We start from the raw sequence: 19328 nt of genomic DNA, 5'->3' as shown, positions 1-19328 counted from the left end.
TGAACTTAAAGAGTCGACTTGGTGGGGTGACTTGATGAACGCACTTGAAGGGTCGACTTGGTGGGGTGACTCTATGAACGGACCTAAAGAGTTGACTTGGTGAGAGTACTTGGTGGGGTGACTCGATGAAAGGACTTAAAGAGTCGACTTGGTGAGAGTACTCGGTGGCTCGACTTTATGAGCAGACTTAAAGAGTCCACTTGGTGAGAGTGGGCCTAACGGGGCGATGTGGTGAGTGGGCCTAACGGGGCGAGTTGGTGGGGCGACTTGGCGAGTGGTATTAGAGAGCCGACGTGGTGAGGCGACTCGGCGAGTTGGTTCGTTGAGATGACATGGTGAGCTGACTTGGCGAGTCGACCCGGCGAGCGAACTTAAAGAGTCGACTTGGCAACGTACTCGAGTCGACTTGGTGAGGCGACCCGGCGAGCGGGCTCAAAGAGTCAACATGGTGAGGCGACTCATTGAGTCAACATGGTGAGGCGACTCATGGTGAGGAGCTATCCTTGAGGCGACTTGGTGGGCCTACTTGATTAGTCGACTTGGTGGGCCTACTTGATTAGTCGACTTGGTGAGCCGACCTGACGAGCTGACACGGTGAGCGGGCTTAAAGAGGCGACGACTTGGTGGGGTAACTCGGCAAGCCAACTTATCGAGGCGAGATGGTGAGTCGACTTGGTGAGCTGACTTGGTGAGCGCACTTAAAGAGTCAACTTCGTGAGGTGACTCCGCGAGTTAGCCCGCTGATGCGACTTGGGCGGGCCGACCTGGCGAACGAACTTAAAGAGGCGACTTGGGCGGGCTGACCTGGCGAGCGAACTTAAAGAGTTGACTTGGCAACGCACTTGAACAACCGACTTGGTGAGCTGACATGGTGAGTGGGCTTAGAGAAGCAACTCGGCGGGGCGACTTGATGAACGGACTTAAAGGGTCGACTTGATGAACGGACCTAAAGAGTTGACTTGGTGAGAGTACTTGGCGGGGTGAACTGATGAACGGACTTAAAGAGTCGACTTGGTGGGAGTACTCGGTGGGCCGACTTGATGAACGGACTTACAGAGTCGAATTGGTGAGAGTAGTTGTTCTGGTGACTTGATGAACGGACTTAAAGAGTCGGCTTGGCGGGGTGACTTGATGAAAGGACTTAAAGAGTCGACTTGGTGGGGTGACTCGATGAACGAACTTAGAGGGTCGACTTTGCGGGGTGACCTGATGAACGGACCTAAAGAGTTGACTTGGTGAGAGTACTCGGTGGGGTGACCTGATGAACAGACTTAGAGAGTCGACTTGGTGAGAGTCCTTGGTGGGCCGACCTGGTTGGGTGACTTCGTGAACTGACTTAAAGAGTCGACTTGGTGGGAGTACTTGGTGGGGTGACTTGATGAACGGACTTCAAGGGTCGACTTGGCGAGGTGACTTGATGAACGGTCGTAAAGAGTTGACTTGGTGAGAGTACTTGGTGTGGTGACTTGATGAAAAGACTTAAAGAGTCGAATTGGTGAGAGTACTTGGTGGGGTGACTTGATGAACGCACTTGAAGGGTCGACTTGGTGGGGTGACTTTATGAACGGACCTAAAGAGTTGACGTGGTGAGAGTGCTTGGTGGGGTGACTTGATGAACATAGTTAAAGAGTCGACTTGGTGAGAGTAGTTGGTCGGGTGACTTGATGAACGCACTCGAAGAATCGACTTGGTTAGAGTACTTGGTGGGGTGACTTGATGAACGGACTTAAAGATTCGACTTGGTGGGCCGACCTGGCGGGGTGACTTGATGAACGGACTTAGAGAGTCGACTTGGTGAGAGTACTTGGTGGGCCGACCTGGCCGGGTGACTTGATGAACAAACTTAAAGAGTCGACTTGGTGAGAGTACCCGGTGGGCTGACCTGGTCACGTGACTTGATGAACGGACTTAAAGAGTCGACTTGGTGGGCCGACTTGGCCGGGTGACTTGATGAACGAACTTAAAGGGTCGACTTGGTGGGTCGAACTAGCGGGGTGACTTGGTGAGAGTACTTGGTGGGCTGACCTGGCAGGGTGACTTGATGAACGAACTTAGAGAGTCGACTTTGTGAGAGTACTTGGTGGGTCGAACTGGCGGGGTGACTTGATGAACGAACTTAAAGAGTCGACCTGGTGAGAGAACTTGGTGGGCCGAGCTGGCGGGGTGAATTGATGAACGAACCTAAAGAGTCGACTTTGTGAGAGTACTTGGTGGGCCGACCTGGCGGGGTGAGTTGATGACCGAACTTAAAGGGTCGACTTGGTGAGAGTACTTGGTGGGCCGACCTGGCGGGGCGACTTGATGAACGAACTTAAGGAGTCGACTTGGTGAGAGTACTCGGTGGGGTGACCTGATGAACAAACCTAAAGAGTCGACCTGGTGAGAGTACTTGGTGGGCCGACCTGGCGGGGTGACTTGGTGAGCAAACTTAAAGAGTCGACTTGGTGAGAGTAGTTGGTGGGCTGACCTGGCGGGGTGACTTGATGAACGAACTTAAAGAGTCGACCTGGTGGGCCGACTTGGCAGAGTGACTTCATGAACGAACTTAAAGAGTTGACTCGGTGGGCCGACCTGGCGGGGTGACTTGATGAACGAACTTAAAGAGTCGACTTGGTGAGAGTAATTTGTGGGCTGACCTGGCGGGGTGACTTGATGAATGAACTTAAAGAGTCGACTTGGTGGGGTGACTTGATGAACGCACTTGAAGGGTCGACTTGGTGGGGTGACTCTATGAACGGACCTAAAGAGTTGACTTGGTGAGAGTACTTGGTGGGGTGACTCGATGAAAGGACTTAAAGAGTCGACTTGGTGAGAGTACTCGGTGGCTCGACTTTATGAGCAGACTTAAAGAGTCCACTTGGTGAGAGTGGGCCTAACGGGGCGATGTGGTGAGTGGGCCTAACGGGGCGAGTTGGTGGGGCGACTTGGCGAGTGGTATTAGAGAGCCGACGTGGTGAGGCGACTCGGCGAGTTGGTTCGTTGAGATGACATGGTGAGCTGACTTGGCGAGTCGACCCGGCGAGCGAACTTAAAGAGTCGACTTGGCAACGTACTCGAGTCGACTTGGTGAGGCGACCCGGCGAGCGGGCTCAAAGAGTCAACATGGTGAGGCGACTCATTGAGTCAACATGGTGAGGCGACTCATGGTGAGGAGCTATCCTTGAGGCGACTTGGTGGGCCTACTTGATTAGTCGACTTGGTGGGCCTACTTGATTAGTCGACTTGGTGAGCCGACCTGACGAGCTGACACGGTGAGCGGGCTTAAAGAGGCGACGACTTGGTGGGGTAACTCGGCAAGCCAACTTATCGAGGCGAGATGGTGAGTCGACTTGGTGAGCTGACTTGGTGAGCGCACTTAAAGAGTCAACTTCGTGAGGTGACTCGGCGAGTTAGCCCGCTGATGCGACTTGGGCGGGCCGACCTGGCGAACGAACTTAAAGAGGCGACTTGGGCGGGCTGACCTGGCGAGCGAACTTAAAGAGTTGACTTGGCAACGCACTTGAACAACCGACTTGGTGAGCTGACATGGTGAGTGGGCTTAGAGAAGCAACTCGGCGGGGCGACTTGATGAACGGACTTAAAGGGTCGACTTGATGAACGGACCTAAAGAGTTGACTTGGTGAGAGTACTTGGCGGGGTGAACTGATGAACGGACTTAAAGAGTCGACTTGGTGGGAGTACTCGGTGGGCCGACTTGATGAACGGACTTACAGAGTCGACTTGGTGAGAGTAGTTGTTCTGGTGACTTGATGAACGGACTTAAAGAGTCGGCTTGGCGGGGTGACTTGATGAAAGGACTTAAAGAGTCGACTTGGTGGGGTGACTCGATGAACGAACTTAGAGGGTCGACTTTGCGGGGTGACCTGATGAACGGACCTAAAGAGTTGACTTGGTGAGAGTACTCGGTGGGGTGACCTGATGAACAGACTTAGAGAGTCGACTTGGTGAGAGTCCTTGGTGGGCCGACCTGGTTGGGTGACTTCGTGAACTGACTTAAAGAGTCGACTTGGTGGGAGTACTTGGTGGGGTGACTTGATGAACGGACTTCAAGGGTCGACTTGGCGAGGTGACTTGATGAACGGTCCTAAAGAGTTGACTTGGTGAGAGTACTTGGTGTGGTGACTTGATGAAAAGACTTAAAGAGTCGAATTGGTGAGAGTACTTGGTGGGGTGACTTGATGAACGCACTTGAAGGGTCGACTTGGTGGGGTGACTTTATGAACGGACCTAAAGAGTTGACGTGGTGAGAGTGCTTGGTGGGGTGACTTGATGAACATAGTTAAAGAGTCGACTTGGTGAGAGTAGTTGGTCGGGTGACTTGATGAACGCACTCGAAGAATCGACTTGGTTAGAGTACTTGGTGGGGTGACTTGATGAACGGACTTAAAGATTCGACTTGGTGGGCCGACCTGGCGGGGTGACTTGATGAACGGACTTAGAGAGTCGACTTGGTGAGAGTACTTGGTGGGCCGACCTGGCCGGGTGACTTGATGAACAAACTTAAAGAGTCGACTTGGTGAGAGTACCCGGTGGGCTGACCTGGTCACGTGACTTGATGAACGGACTTAAAGAGTCGACTTGGTGGGCCGACTTGGCCGGGTGACTTGATGAACGAACTTAAAGGGTCGACTTGGTGGGTCGAACTAGCGGGGTGACTTGGTGAGAGTACTTGGTGGGCTGACCTGGCAGGGTGACTTGATGAACGAACTTAGAGAGTCGACTTTGTGAGAGTACTTGGTGGGTCGAACTGGCGGGGTGACTTGATGAACGAACTTAAAGAGTCGACCTGGTGAGAGAACTTGGTGGGCCGAGCTGGCGGGGTGAATTGATGAACGAACCTAAAGAGTCGACTTTGTGAGAGTACTTGGTGGGCCGACCTGGCGGGGTGAGTTGATGACCGAACTTAAAGGGTCGACTTGGTGAGAGTACTTGGTGGGCCGACCTGGCGGGGCGACTTGATGAACGAACTTAAGGAGTCGACTTGGTGAGAGTACTCGGTGGGGTGACCTGATGAACAAACCTAAAGAGTCGACCTGGTGAGAGTACTTGGTGGGCCGACCTGGCGGGGTGACTTGGTGAGCAAACTTAAAGAGTCGACTTGGTGAGAGTAGTTGGTGGGCTGACCTGGCGAGGTGACTTGATGAACGAACTTAAAGAGTCGACCTGGTGGGCCGACTTGGCAGAGTGACTTCATGAACGAACTTAAAGAGTCCACTCGGTGGGCCGACCTGGCGGGGTGACTTGATGAACGAACTTAAAGAGTCGACTTGGTGAGAGTAATTTGTGGGCTGACATGGCGGGGTGACTTGATGAATGAACTTAAAGAGTCGACTTGGTGGGGTGACTTGATGAACGCACTTGAAGGGTCGACTTGGTGGGGTGACTCTATGAACGGACCTAAAGAGTTGACTTGGTGAGAGTACTTGGTGGGGTGACTCGATGAAAGGACTTAAAGAGTCGACTTGGTGAGAGTACTCGGTGGCTCGACTTTATGAGCAGACTTAAAGAGTCCACTTGGTGAGAGTGGACCTAGCGGGGCGATGTGGTGAGTGGGCCTAACGGGGCGAGTTGGTGGGGCGACTTGGCGAGTTGTATTAGAGAGCCGACGTGGTGAGGCGACTCGGCGAGTTGGTTCGTTGAGATGACATGGTGAGCTGACTTGGCGAGTCGACCCGGTGAGCGAACTTAAAGAGTCGACTTGGCAACGTACTCGAGTCGACTTGGTGAGGCGACCCGGCGAGCGGGCTCAAAGAGTCAACATGGTGAGGCGACTCATTGAGTCAACATGGTGAGGCGACTCATGGTGAGGAGCTATCCTTGAGGCGACTTGGTGGGCCTCCTTGATTAGTCGACTTGGTGGGCCTACTTGATTAGTCGACTTGGTGAGCCGACCTGACGAGCTGACACGGTGAGCGGGCTTAAAGAGGCGACGACTTGGTGGGGTAACTCGGCAAGCCAACTTATCGAGGCGAGATGGTGAGTCGACTTGGTGAGCTGACTTGGTGAGCGCACTTAAAGAGTCAACTTCGTGAGGTGACTCGGCGAGTTAGCCCGCTGATGCGACTTGGGCGGGCCGACCTGGCGAACGAACTTAAAGAGGCGACTTGGGCGGGCTGACCTGGCGAGCGAACTTAAAGAGTTGACTTGGCAACGCACTTGAACAACCGACTTGGTGAGCTGACATGGTGAGTGGGCTTAGAGAAGCAACTCGGCGGGGCGACTTGATGAACGGACTTAAAGGGTCGACTTGATGAACGGACCTAAAGAGTTGACTTGGTGAGAGTACTTGGCGGGGTGAACTGATGAACGGACTTAAAGAGTCGACTTGGTGGGAGTACTCGGTGGGCCGACTTGATGAACGGACTTACAGAGTCGAATTGGTGAGAGTAGTTGTTCTGGTGACTTGATGAACGGACTTAAAGAGTCGGCTTGGCGGGGTGACTTGATGAAAGGACTTAAAGAGTCGACTTGGTGGGGTGACTCGATGAACGAACTTAGAGGGTCGACTTTGCGGGGTGACCTGATGAACGGACCTAAAGAGTTGACTTGGTGAGAGTACTCGGTGGGGTGACCTGATGAACAGACTTAGAGAGTCGACTTGGTGAGAGTCCTTGGTGGGCCGACCTGGTTGGGTGACTTCGTGAACTGACTTAAAGAGTCGACTTGGTGGGAGTACTTGGTGGGGTGACTTGATGAACGGACTTCAAGGGTCGACTTGGCGAGGTGACTTGATGAACGGTCGTAAAGAGTTGACTTGGTGAGAGTACTTGGTGTGGTGACTTGATGAAAAGACTTAAAGAGTCGAATTGGTGAGAGTACTTGGTGGGGTGACTTGATGAACGCACTTGAAGGGTCGACTTGGTGGGGTGACTTTATGAACGGACCTAAAGAGTTGACGTGGTGAGAGTGCTTGGTGGGGTGACTTGATGAACATAGTTAAAGAGTCGACTTGGTGAGAGTAGTTGGTCGGGTGACTTGATGAACGCACTCGAAGAATCGACTTGGTTAGAGTACTTGGTGGGGTGACTTGATGAACGGACTTAAAGATTCGACTTGGTGGGCCGACCTGGCGGGGTGACTTGATGAACGGACTTAGAGAGTCGACTTGGTGAGAGTACTTGGTGGGCCGACCTGGCCGGGTGACTTGATGAACAAACTTAAAGAGTCGACTTGGTGAGAGTACCCGGTGGGCTGACCTGGTCACGTGACTTGATGAACGGACTTAAAGAGTCGACTTGGTGGGCCGACTTGGCCGGGTGACTTGATGAACGAACTTAAAGGGTCGACTTGGTGGGTCGAACTAGCGGGGTGACTTGGTGAGAGTACTTGGTGGGCTGACCTGGCAGGGTGACTTGATGAACGAACTTAGAGAGTCGACTTTGTGAGAGTACTTGGTGGGTCGAACTGGCGGGGTGACTTGATGAACGAACTTAAAGAGTCGACCTGGTGAGAGAACTTGGTGGGCCGAGCTGGCGGGGTGAATTGATGAACGAACCTAAAGAGTCGACTTTGTGAGAGTACTTGGTGGGCCGACCTGGCGGGGTGAGTTGATGACCGAACTTAAAGGGTCGACTTGGTGAGAGTACTTGGTGGGCCGACCTGGCGGGGCGACTTGATGAACGAACTTAAGGAGTCGACTTGGTGAGAGTACTCGGTGGGGTGACCTGATGAACAAACCTAAAGAGTCGACCTGGTGAGAGTACTTGGTGGGCCGACCTGGCGGGGTGACTTGGTGAGCAAACTTAAAGAGTCGACTTGGTGAGAGTAGTTGGTGGGCTGACCTGGCGGGGTGACTTGATGAACGAACTTAAAGAGTCGACCTGGTGGGCCGACTTGGCAGAGTGACTTCATGAACGAACTTAAAGAGTCCACTCGGTGGGCCGACCTGGCGGGGTGACTTGATGAACGAACTTAAAGAGTCGACTTGGTGAGAGTAATTTGTGGGCTGACCTGGCGGGGTGACTTGATGAATGAACTTAAAGAGTCGACTTGGTGGGGTGACTTGATGAACGCACTTGAAGGGTCGACTTGGTGGGGTGACTCTATGAACGGACCTAAAGAGTTGACTTGGTGAGAGTACTTGGTGGGGTGACTCGATGAAAGGACTTAAAGAGTCGACTTGGTGAGAGTACTCGGTGGCTCGACTTTATGAGCAGACTTAAAGAGTCCACTTGGTGAGAGTGGGCCTAACGGGGCGATGTGGTGAGTGGGCCTAACGGGGCGAGTTGGTGGGGCGACTTGGCGAGTGGTATTAGAGAGCCGACGTGGTGAGGCGACTCGGCGAGTTGGTTCGTTGAGATGACATGGTGAGCTGACTTGGCGAGTCGACCCGGCGAGCGAACTTAAAGAGTCGACTTGGCAACGTACTCGAGTCGACTTGGTGAGGCGACCCGGCGAGCGGGCTCAAAGAGTCAACATGGTGAGGCGACTCATTGAGTCAACATGGTGAGGCGACTCATGGTGAGGAGCTATCCTTGAGGCGACTTGGTGGGCCTACTTGATTAGTCGACTTGGTGGGCCTACTTGATTAGTCGACTTGGTGAGCCGACCTGACGAGCTGACACGGTGAGCGGGCTTAAAGAGGCGACGACTTGGTGGGGTAACTCGGCAAGCCAACTTATCGAGGCGAGATGGTGAGTCGACTTGGTGAGCTGACTTGGTGAGCGCACTTAAAGAGTCAACTTCGTGAGGTGACTCGGCGAGTTAGCCCGCTGATGCGACTTGGGCGGGCCGACCTGGCGAACGAACTTAAAGAGGCGACTTGGGCGGGCTGACCTGGCGAGCGAACTTAAAGAGTTGACTTGGCAACGCACTTGAACAACCGACTTGGTGAGCTGACATGGTGAGTGGGCTTAGAGAAGCAACTCGGCGGGGCGACTTGATGAACGGACTTAAAGGGTCAACTTGATGAACGGACCTAAAGAGTTGACTTGGTGAGAGTACTTGGCGGGGTGAACTGATGAACGGACTTAAAGAGTCGACTTGGTGGGAGTACTCGGTGGGCCGACTTGATGAACGGACTTACAGAGTCGACTTGGTGAGAGTAGTTGTTCTGGTGACTTGATGAACGGACTTAAAGAGTCGGCTTGGCGGGGTGACTTGATGAAAGGACTTAAAGAGTCGACTTGGTGGGGTGACTCGATGAACGAACTTAGAGGGTCGACTTTGCGGGGTGACCTGATGAACGGACCTAAAGAGTTGACTTGGTGAGAGTACTCGGTGGGGTGACCTGATGAACAGACTTAGAGAGTCGACTTGGTGAGAGTCCTTGGTGGGCCGACCTGGTTGGGTGACTTCGTGAACTGACTTAAAGAGTCGACTTGGTGGGAGTACTTGGTGGGGTGACTTGATGAACGGACTTCAAGGGTCGACTTGGCGAGGTGACTTGATGAACGGTCCTAAAGAGTTGACTTGGTGAGAGTACTTGGTGTGGTGACTTGATGAAAAGACTTAAAGAGTCGAATTGGTGAGAGTACTTGGTGGGGTGACTTGATGAACGCACTTGAAGGGTCGACTTGGTGGGGTGACTTTATGAACGGACCTAAAGAGTTGACGTGGTGAGAGTGCTTGGTGGGGTGACTTGATGAACATAGTTAAAGAGTCGACTTGGTGAGAGTAGTTGGTCGGGTGACTTGATGAACGCACTCGAAGAATCGACTTGGTTAGAGTACTTGGTGGGGTGACTTGATGAACGGACTTAAAGATTCGACTTGGTGGGCCGACCTGGCGGGGTGACTTGATGAACGGACTTAGAGAGTCGACTTGGTGAGAGTACTTGGTGGGCCGACCTGGCCGGGTGACTTGATGAACAAACTTAAAGAGTCGACTTGGTGAGAGTACCCGGTGGGCTGACCTGGTCACGTGACTTGATGAACGGACTTAAAGAGTCGACTTGGTGGGCCGACTTGGCCGGGTGACTTGATGAACGAACTTAAAGGGTCGACTTGGTGGGTCGAACTAGCGGGGTGACTTGGTGAGAGTACTTGGTGGGCTGACCTGGCAGGGTGACTTGATGAACGAACTTAGAGAGTCGACTTTGTGAGAGTACTTGGTGGGTCGAACTGGCGGGGTGACTTGATGAACGAACTTAAAGAGTCGACCTGGTGAGAGAACTTGGTGGGCCGAGCTGGCGGGGTGAATTGATGAACGAACCTAAAGAGTCGACTTTGTGAGAGTACTTGGTGGGCCGACCTGGCGGGGTGAGTTGATGACCGAACTTAAAGGGTCGACTTGGTGAGAGTACTTGGTGGGCCGACCTGGCGGGGCGACTTGATGAACGAACTTAAGGAGTCGACTTGGTGAGAGTACTCGGTGGGGTGACCTGATGAACAAACCTAAAGAGTCGACCTGGTGAGAGTACTTGGTGGGCCGACCTGGCGGGGTGACTTGGTGAGCAAACTTAAAGAGTCGACTTGGTGAGAGTAGTTGGTGGGCTGACCTGGCGGGGTGACTTGATGAACGAACTTAAAGAGTCGACCTGGTGGGCCGACTTGGCAGAGTGACTTCATGAACGAACTTAAAGAGTCCACTCGGTGGGCCGACCTGGCGGGGTGACTTGATGAACGAACTTAAAGAGTCGACTTGGTGAGAGTAATTTGTGGGCTGACCTGGCGGGGTGACTTGATGAATGAACTTAAAGAGTCGACTTGGTGGGGTGACTTGATGAACGCACTTGAAGGGTCGACTTGGTGGGGTGACTCTATGAACGGACCTAAAGAGTTGACTTGGTGAGAGTACTTGGTGGGGTGACTCGATGAAAGGACTTAAAGAGTCGACTTGGTGAGAGTACTCGGTGGCTCGACTTTATGAGCAGACTTAAAGAGTCCACTTGGTGAGAGTGGGCCTAACGGGGCGAGTTGGTGGGGCGACTTGGCGAGTGGTATTAGAGAGCCGACGTGGTGAGGCGACTCGGCGAGTTGGTTCGTTGAGATGACATGGTGAGCTGACTTGGCGAGTCGACCCGGCGAGCGAACTTAAAGAGTCGACTTGGCAACGTACTCGAGTTGACTTGGTGAGGCGACCCGGCGAGCGGGCTCAAAGAGTCAACATGGTGAGGCGACTCATTGAGTCAACATGGTGAGGCGACTCATGGTGAGGAGCTATCCTTGAGGCGACTTGGTGGGCCTACTTGATTAGTCGACTTGGTGAGCCGACCTGACGAGCTGACACGGTGAGCAGGCTTAAAGAGGCGACGACTTTGTGGGGTAACTCGGCAAGCCAACTTATCGAGGCGAGATGGTGAGTCGACTTGGTGAGCTGACTTGGTGAGCGCACTTAAAGAGTCAACTTCGTGAGGTGACTCGGCGAGTTAGCCCGCTGATGCGACTTGGGCGGGCCGACCTGGCGAACGAACTTAAAGAGGCGACTTGGGCGGGCTGACCTGGCGAGCGAACTTAAAGAGTTGACTTGGCAACGCACTTGAACAACCGACTTGGTGAGCTGACATGGTGAGTGCGCTTAGAGAAGCAACTCGGCGGGGCGACTTGATGAACGGACTTAAAGGGTCGACTTGATGAACGGACCTAAAGAGTTGACTTGGTGAGAGTACTTGGCGGGGTGAACTGATGAACGGACTTAAAGAGTCGACTTGGTGGGAGTACTCGGTGGGCCGACTTGATGAACGGACTTACAGAGTCGAATTGGTGAGAGTAGTTGTTCTGGTGACTTGATGAACGGACTTAAAGAGTCGGCTTGGCGGGGTGACTTGATGAAAGGACTTAAAGAGTCGACTTGGTGGGGTGACTCGATGAACGAACTTAGAGGGTCGACTTTGCGGGGTGACCTGATGAACGGACCTAAAGAGTTGACTTGGTGAGAGTACTCGGTGGGGTGACCTGATGAACAGACTTAGAGAGTCGACTTGGTGAGAGTCCTTGGTGGGCCGACCTGGTTGGGTGACTTCGTGAACTGACTTAAAGAGTCGACTTGGTGGGAGTACTTGGTGGGGTGACTTGATGAACGGACTTCAAGGGTCGACTTGGCGAGGTGACTTGATGAACGGTCGTAAAGAGTTGACTTGGTGAGAGTACTTGGTGTGGTGACTTGATGAAAAGACTTAAAGAGTCGAATTGGTGAGAGTACTTGGTGGGGTGACTTGATGAACGCACTTGAAGGGTCGACTTGGTGGGGTGACTTTATGAACGGACCTAAAGAGTTGACGTGGTGAGAGTGCTTGGTGGGGTGACTTGATGAACATAGTTAAAGAGTCGACTTGGTGAGAGTAGTTGGTCGGGTGACTTGATGAACGCACTCGAAGAATCGACTTGGTTAGAGTACTTGGTGGGGTGACTTGATGAACGGACTTAAAGATTCGACTTGGTGGGCCGACCTGGCGGGGTGACTTGATGAACGGACTTAGAGAGTCGACTTGGTGAGAGTACTTGGTGGGCCGACCTGGCCGGGTGACTTGATGAACAAACTTAAAGAGTCGACTTGGTGAGAGTACCCGGTGGGCTGACCTGGTCACGTGACTTGATGAACGGACTTAAAGAGTCGACTTGGTGGGCCGACTTGGCCGGGTGACTTGATGAACGAACTTAAAGGGTCGACTTGGTGGGTCGAACTAGCGGGGTGACTTGGTGAGAGTACTTGGTGGGCTGACCTGGCAGGGTGACTTGATGAACGAACTTAGAGAGTCGACTTTGTGAGAGTACTTGGTGGGTCGAACTGGCGGGGTGACTTGATGAACGAACTTAAAGAGTCGACCTGGTGAGAGAACTTGGTGGGCCGAGCTGGCGGGGTGAATTGATGAACGAACCTAAAGAGTCGACTTTGTGAGAGTACTTGGTGGGCCGACCTGGCGGGGTGAGTTGATGACCGAACTTAAAGGGTCGACTTGGTGAGAGTACTTGGTGGGCCGACCTGGCGGGGCGACTTGATGAACGAACTTAAGGAGTCGACTTGGTGAGAGTACTCGGTGGGGTGACCTGATGAACAAACCTAAAGAGTCGACCTGGTGAGAGTACTTGGTGGGCCGACCTGGCGGGGTGACTTGGTGAGCAAACTTAAAGAGTCGACTTGGTGAGAGTAGTTGGTGGGCTGACCTGGCGGGGTGACTTGATGAACGAACTTAAAGAGTCGACCTGGTGGGCCGACTTGGCAGAGTGACTTCATGAACGAACTTAAAGAGTCCACTCGGTGGGCCGACCTGGCGGGGTGACTTGATGAACGAACTTAAAGAGTCGACTTGGTGAGAGTAATTTGTGGGCTGACCTGGCGGGGTGACTTGATGAATGAACTTAAAGAGTCGACTTGGTGGGGTGACTTGATGAACGCACTTGAAGGGTCGACTTGGTGGGGTGACTCTATGAACGGACCTAAAGAGTTGACTTGGTGAGAGTACTTGGTGGGGTGACTCGATGAAAGGACTTAAAGAGTCGACTTGGTGAGAGTACTCGGTGGCTCGACTTTATGAGCAGACTTAAAGAGTCCACTTGGTGAGAGTGGGCCTAACGGGGCGAGTTGGTGGGGCGACTTGGCGAGTGGTATTAGAGAGCCAACGTGGTGAGGCGACTCGGCGAGTTGGTTCGTTGAGATGACATGGTGAGCTGACTTGGCGAGTCGACCCGGCGAGCGAACTTAAAGAGTCGACTTGGCAACGTACTCGAGTTGACTTGGTGAGGCGACCCGGCGAGCGGGCTCAAAGAGTCAACATGGTGAGGCGACTCATTGAGTCAACATGGTGAGGCGACTCATGGTGAGGAGCTATCCTTGAGGCAACTTGGTGGGCCTACTTGATTAGTCGACTTGGTGAGCCGACCTGACGAGCTGACACGGTGAGCGGGCTTAAAGAGGCGACGACTTTGTGGGGTAACTCGGCAAGCCAACTTATCGAGGCGAGATGGTGAGTCGACTTGGTGAGCTGACTTGGTGAGCGCACTTAAAGAGTCAACTTCGTGAGGTGACTCGGCGAGTTAGCCCGCTGATGCGACTTGGGCGGGCCGACCTGGCGAACGAACTTAAAGAGGCGACTTGGGCGGGCTGACCTGGCGAGCGAACTTAAAGAGTTGACTTGGCAACGCACTTGAACAACCGACTTGGTGAGCTGACATGGTGAGTGCGCTTAGAGAAGCAACTCGGCGGGGCGACTTGATGAACGGACTTAAAGGGTCGACTTGATGAACGGACCTAAAGAGTTGACTTGGTGAGAGTACTTGGCGGGGTGAACTGATGAACGGACTTAAAGAGTCGACTTGGTGGGAGTACTCGGTGGGCCGACTTGATGAACGGACTTACAGAGTCGAATTGGTGAGAGTAGTTGTTCTGGTGACTTGATGAACGGACTTAAAGAGTCGGCTTGGCGGGGTGACTTGATGAAAGGACTTAAAGAGTCGACTTGGTGGGGTGACTCGATGAACGAACTTAGAGGGTCGACTTTGCGGGGTGACCTGATGAACGGACCTAAAGAGTTGACTTGGTGAGAGTACTCAGTGGGGTGACCTGATGAACAGACTTAGAGAGTCGACTTGGTGAGAGTCCTTGGTGGGCCGACCTGGTTGGGTGACTTCGTGAACTGACTTAAAGAGTCGACTTGGTGGGAGTACTTGGTGGGGTGACTTGATGAACGGACTTCAAGGGTCGACTTGGCGAGGTGACTTGATGAACGGTCGTAAAGAGTTGACTTGGTGAGAGTACTTGGTGTGGTGACTTGATGAAAAGACTTAAAGAGTCGAATTGGTGAGAGTACTTGGTGGGGTGACTTGATGAACGCACTTGAAGGGTCGACTTGGTGGGGTGACTTTATGAACGGACCTAAAGAGTTGACGTGGTGAGAGTGCTTGGTGGGGTGACTTGATGAACATAGTTAAAGAGTCGACTTGGTGAGAGTAGTTGGTCGGGTGACTTGATGAACGCACTCGAAGAATCGACTTGGTTAGAGTACTTGGTGGGGTGACTTGATGAACGGACTTAAAGATTCGACTTGGTGGGCCGACCTGGCGGGGTGACTTGATGAACGGACTTAGAGAGTCGACTTGGTGAGAGTACTTGGTGGGCCGACCTGGCCGGGTGACTTGATGAACAAACTTAAAGAGTCGACTTGGTGAGAGTACCCGGTGGGCTGACCTGGTCACGTGACTTGATGAACGGACTTAAAGAGTCGACTTGGTGGGCCGACTTGGCCGGGTGACTTGATGAACGAACTTAAAGGGTCGACTTGGTGGGTCGAACTAGCGGGGTGACTTGGTGAGAGTACTTGGTGGGCTGACCTGGCAGGGTGACTTGATGAACGAACTTAGAGAGTCGACTTTGTGAGAGTACTTGGTGGGTCGAACTGGCGGGGTGACTTGATGAACGAACTTAAAGAGTCGACCTGGTGAGAGAACTTGGTGGGCCGAGCTGGCGGGGTGAATTGATGAACGAACCTAAAGAGTCGACTTTGTGAGAGTACTTGGTGGGCCGACCTGGCGGGGTGAGTTGATGACCGAACTTAAAGGGTCGACTTGGTGAGAGTACTTGGTGGGCCGACCTGGCGGGGCGACTTGATGAACGAACTTAAGGAGTCGACTTGGTGAGAGTACTCGGTGGGGTGACCTGATGAACAAACCTAAAGAGTCGACCTGGTGAGAGTACTTGGTGGGCCGACCTGGCGGGGTGACTTGGTGAGCAAACTTAAAGAGTCGACTTGGTGAGAGTAGTTGGTGGGCTGACCTGGCGGGGTGACTTGATGAACGAACTTAAAGAGTCGACCTGGTGGGCCGACTTGGCAGAGTGACTTCATGAACGAACTTAAAGAGTCCACTCGGTGGGCCGACCTGGCGGGGTGACTTGATGAACGAACTTAAAGAGTCGACTTGGTGAGAGTAATTTGTGGGCTGACCTGGCGGGGTGACTTGATGAATGAACTTAAAGAGTCGACTTGGTGGGGTGACTTGATGAACGCACTTGAAGGGTCGACTTGGTGGGGTGACTCTATGAACGGACCTAAAGAGTTGACTTGGTGAGAGTACTTGGTGGGGTGACTCGATGAAAGGACTTAAAGAGTCGACTTGGTGAGAGTACTCGGTGGCTCGACTTTATGAGCAGACTTAAAGAGTCCACTTGGTGAGAGTGGGCCTAACGGGGCGATGTGGTGAGTGGGCCTAACGGGGCGAGTTGGTGGGGCGACTTGGCGAGTGGTATTAGAGAGCCGACGTGGTGAGGCGACTCGGCGAGTTGGTTCGTTGAGATGACATGGTGAGCTGACTTGGCGAGTCGACCCGGCGAGCGAACTTAAAGAGTCGACTTGGCAACGTACTCGAGTCGACTTGGTGAGGCGACCCGGCGAGCGGGCTCAAAGAGTCAACATGGTGAGGCGACTCATTGAGTCAACATGGTGAGGCGACTCATGGTGAGGAGCTATCCTTGAGGCGACTTGGTGGGCCTACTTGATTAGTCGACTTGGTGGGCCTACTTGATTAGTCGACTTGGTGAGCCGACCTGACGAGCTGACACGGTGAGCGGGCTTAAAGAGGCGACGACTTGGTGGGGTAACTCGGCAAGCCAACTTATCGAGGCGAGATGGTGAGTCGACTTGGTGAGCTGACTTGGTGAGCGCACTTAAAGAGTCAACTTCGTGAGGTGACTCGGCGAGTTAGCCCGCTGATGCGACTTGGGCGGGCCGACCTGGCGAACGAACTTAAAGAGGCGACTTGGGCGGGCTGACCTGGCGAGCGAACTTAAAGAGTTGACTTGGCAACGCACTTGAACAACCGACTTGGTGAGCTGACATGGTGAGTGGGCTTAGAGAAGCAACTCGGCGGGGCGACTTGATGAACGGACTTAAAGGGTCGACTTGATGAACGGACCTAAAGAGTTGACTTGGTGAGAGTACTTGGCGGGGTGAACTGATGAACGGACTTAAAGAGTCGACTTGGTGGGAGTACTCGGTGGGCCGACTTGATGAACGGACTTACAGAGTCGACTTGGTGAGAGTAGTTGTTCTGGTGACTTGATGAACGGACTTAAAGAGTCGGCTTGGCGGGGTGACTTGATGAAAGGACTTAAAGAGTCGACTTGGTGGGGTGACTCGATGAACGAACTTAGAGGGTCGACTTTGCGGGGTGACCTGATGAACGGACCTAAAGAGTTGACTTGGTGAGAGTACTCGGTGGGGTGACCTGATGAACAGACTTAGAGAGTCGACTTGGTGAGAGTCCTTGGTGGGCCGACCTGGTTGGGTGACTTCGTGAACTGACTTAAAGAGTCGACTTGGTGGGAGTACTTGGTGGGGTGACTTGATGAACGGACTTCAAGGGTCGACTTGGCGAGGTGACTTGATGAACGGTCGTAAAGAGTTGACTTGGTGAGAGTACTTGGTGTGGTGACTTGATGAAAAGACTTAAAGAGTCGAATTGGTGAGAGTACTTGGTGGGGTGACTTGATGAACGCACTTGAAGGGTCGACTTGGTGGGGTGACTTTATGAACGGACCTAAAGAGTTGACGTGGTGAGAGTTCTTGGTGGGGTGACTTGATGAACATAGTTAAAGAGTCGACTTGGTGAGAGTAGTTGGTCGGGTGACTTGATGAACGCACTCGAAGAATCGACTTGGTTAGAGTACTTGGTGGGGTGACTTGATGAACGGACTTAAAGATTCGACTTGGTGGGCCGACCTGGCGGGGTGACTTGATGAACGGACTTAGAGAGTCGACTTGGTGAGAGTACTTGGTGGGCCGACCTGGCCGGGTGACTTGATGAACAAACTTAAAGAGTCGACTTGGTGAGAGTACCCGGTGGGCTGACCTGGTCACGTGACTTGATGAACGGACTTAAAGAGTCGACTTGGTGGGCCGACTTGGCCGGGTGACTTGATGAACGAACTTAAAGGGTCGACTTGGTGGGTCGAACTAGCGGGGTGACTTGGTGAGAGTACTTGGTGGGCTGACCTGGCAGGGTGACTTGATGAACGAACTTAGAGAGTCGACTTTGTGAGAGTACTTGGTGGGTCGAACTGGCGGGGTGACTTGATGAACGAACTTAAAGAGTCGACCTGGTGAGAGAACTTGGTGGGCCGAGCTGGCGGGGTGAATTGATGAACGAACCTAAAGAGTCGACTTTGTGAGAGTACTTGGTGGGCCGACCTGGCGGGGTGAGTTGATGACCGAACTTAAAGGGTCGACTTGGTGAGAGTACTTGGTGGGCCGACCTGGCGGGGCGACTTGATGAACGAACTTAAGGAGTCGACTTGGTGAGAGTACTCGGTGGGGTGACCTGATGAACAAACCTAAAGAGTCGACCTGGTGAGAGTACTTGGTGGGCCGACCTGGCGGGGTGACTTGGTGAGCAAACTTAAAGAGTCGACTTGGTGAGAGTAGTTGGTGGGCTGACCTGGCGGGGTGACTTGATGAACGAACTTAAAGAGTCGACCTGGTGGGCCGACTTGGCAGAGTGACTTCATGAACGAACTTAAAGAGTCCACTCGGTGGGCCGACCTGGCGGGGTGACTTGATGAACGAACTTAAAGAGTCGACTTGGTGAGAGTAATTTGTGGGCTGACCTGGCGGGGTGACTTGATGAATGAACTTAAAGAGTCGACTTGGTGGGGTGACTTGATGAACGCACTTGAAGGGTCGACTTGGTGGGGTGACTCTATGAACGGACCTAAAGAGTTGACTTGGTGAGAGTACTTGGTGGGGTGACTCGATGAAAGGACTTAAAGAGTCGACTTGGTGAGAGTACTCGGTGGCTCGACTTTATGAGCAGACTTAAAGAGTCCACTTGGTGAGAGTGGGCCTAACGGGGCGATGTGGTGAGTGGGCCTAACGGGGCGAGTTGGTGGGGCGACTTGGCGAGTGGTATTAGAGAGCCGACGTGGTGAGGCGACTCGGCGAGTTGGTTCGTTGAGATGACATGGTGAGCTGACTTGGCGAGTCGACCCGGCGAGCGAACTTAAAGAGTCGACTTGGCAACGTACTCGAGTCGACTTGGTGAGGCGACCCGGCGAGCGGGCTCAAAGAGTCAACATGGTGAGGCGACTCATTGAGTCAACATGGTGAGGCGACTCATGGTGAGGAGCTATCCTTGAGGCGACTTGGTGGGCCTACTTGATTAGTCGACTTGGTGAGCCGACCTGACGAGCTGACACGGTGAGCGGGCTTAAAGAGGCGACGACTTGGTGGGGTAACTCGGCAAGCCAACTTATCGAGGCGAGATGGTGAGTCGACTTGGTGAGCTGACTTGGTGAGCGCACTTAAAGAGTCAACTTCGTGAGGTGACTCGGCGAGTTAGCCCGCTGATGCGACTTGGGCGGGCCGACCTGGCGAACGAACTTAAAGAGGCGACTTGGGCGGGCTGACCTGGCGAGCGAACTTAAAGAGTTGACTTGGCAACGCACTTGAACAACCGACTTGG

This window comes from Cupressus sempervirens, chromosome 2 (assembly GCF_028749045.1).
Source record: "Cupressus sempervirens isolate cs-2001-9-10 chromosome 2, ASM2874904v1, whole genome shotgun sequence".
Lineage (NCBI taxonomy): Eukaryota > Viridiplantae > Streptophyta > Pinopsida > Cupressales > Cupressaceae > Cupressus > Cupressus sempervirens.
The sequence above is the reverse complement of the archived record's forward strand: the minus strand, read 5'-3'. Positions refer to the sequence as shown.